Below are 2081 nucleotides of genomic sequence, written 5' to 3' on the forward strand. Positions count from 1 at the left end.
ACTTATTGAATGGAGTGTTTGGCAGTTGAAGACAGCGAAACGAAGCGCCAGCAGGTCAAGATTGGTCCGAGCCAGAGATTGTTTTTAATGCGCTGGTTCGGGACCGCTTGAACCTTCTATCCGCGAGTATAAGTGGATCGGAGCCGAAAAGAATTTGGTTATTCGAAGAAAAAAATGGGACGAGGTGGCGAGTAGAATATCAATGTAAGTTATATGTTATTATCGTATCTGCCTTATAGTTGTAATATTTTATTTAATAGCTTACTTTTGGATTTGCTACCGATGTCGTTTTTACTAGCGCCGAATAATGCACTAAGTAAACAAGGGGCATAACCACTCAGCAAATTGTACTTACGGATTTCGGATGTGATTGTGGAATGTGTTTTAGGTTCAAACATTTGTTATGATTTATGGTACGGTTGCACGTTCTTTGTTTCCAAAATTTGCACAAGTGAATTGTTATTTAAGTATTAATAATGAATATTTGTGGTTTCACGGATAAGTTTACCATTTAAGGAGGTCTATTGTTTTAGTTTTCATCTCGTACCCTGTTAGATTCGTACCCATGTGTGTTTTATTCGTATCTGATTACAATCTGCATATTTCCAAACGAACTTTTCATTTACTACACGTTTACATTGATAACTATTACCCTGTATGTCGTTTATATTAAACTTATCGACAGTTATGATGGCAAACATGAAATGTAATGTGTTTCATAAATACTGCTATACATCATACAATTGTTTTTATTAAACTTTCAGAAAATTTGGGGTCGCAAAAACTGGTGAACAGTGCCAGAAGAAGAACCAAAATTCCAAGGCTCGGTGTAAGTTAATTACTTTTTTTGTTATGCTTTCATTTAATTAATTTTGTTGAAAAACTATAATCAATTGCAATTAGTTTGTTTCAATATTACTACATGTCGAACCTAATATGTGTTTTGTATGTGATATAATCACAATGACTACTTACTTATATTGTTAAAATTTGTAAAAAAGCTTATGAGCATTTTCATTGGTTAATGTATGTTTTATGATACTGTATTATTTTGCTGAAATGGTGCTAGAATATATACAGCTACGTCACGCATTGAAAACAATTTTCAGTTTTTTTCGTTAAATTTAACTTAATAATAATTGTCTAAATGCGTAATTGAATTAGTGTTATAAAAAAGATCTGACACTTGTCAATTCATATGATTATTGATTAAACTCATCAAGGAAATATGTAGGTAAGCTCACCAAAGGTGCACTAAATAACAATATTCATGAACTCGTTCACAGAAATATGGTATGAAATGGCAACTTGTATCAAAGTCTTTGTTTGTTGTAAATATAGCAGGGTTTGGTATAAGGACAATTAAAATAAAACATTAAGATCATTAATTTAGATCGGCTAATGAAGTTTGTGCATTTAAGGAAGTATTTCTATTCCTTTTTGTTAGATACTTTAAATCTCTTGACTATTTCAATTCTGTTGTTGAGTTCATTTATTCAAGGAATGAGTGCAAATGCAGACATTGTATTTCTTGGTAATCAACTAATTATTATTATTAATGAGCATAAGTGTATGTGCGTAAGTGTTTTACAAAGTTATATGTTTGAATTAATTTTTGCGTTTAATTTTTGCAGCTTCTTCATATGCGTTACAAAGCAGTGAGCGTGCCACAACAGCCAGCAGTGAAGAACATATGGTAAATAAATAGATTATCATTTATATGCAGATAAATAGATATTGATATAAATGGATTATGATCGGTGCATTTATGTGCATTATATTGAATGAAAGTTCTGCCTTATGTCAGAAGTGATGCAATATGCTGATGTGTCTTAACTTGATAATCAAATTTAATGTCATCGTTTTACTATTGATTGAAAATGCAATAATATGTGCATTTGAGAATAAAATATTATTCCTGTTGTTGAGTGTTTTATTAATTTACAAATAAAGTGCATTACAACAATGCACTTGCCATCAACAAGTGCATATTCTACAGCATTTGTTGCAAAAATACATTTTGTATTGGAACTCAATTACAACATAGACAGACACAAGGACAGATGCACATATGGATTCAG

General features: G+C 31.3%; 1 long non-coding RNA gene across 1 annotated transcript; it reads left to right on the forward strand.

The window, feature by feature from the left end:
* The first annotated feature begins 317 nt into the window (after positions 1–317).
* LOC127880893 (uncharacterized) lies at positions 318–1715 on the forward strand. Its single transcript, XR_008049804.1, has 3 exons — positions 318–413; positions 765–829; positions 1635–1715. It is a non-coding gene; the product is annotated as an uncharacterized LOC127880893 (long non-coding RNA).
* The last annotated feature ends 366 nt before the right edge of the window (positions 1716–2081 follow it).

Source organism: Dreissena polymorpha, chromosome 5, assembly GCF_020536995.1.
Source record: "Dreissena polymorpha isolate Duluth1 chromosome 5, UMN_Dpol_1.0, whole genome shotgun sequence".
Lineage (NCBI taxonomy): Eukaryota > Metazoa > Mollusca > Bivalvia > Myida > Dreissenidae > Dreissena > Dreissena polymorpha.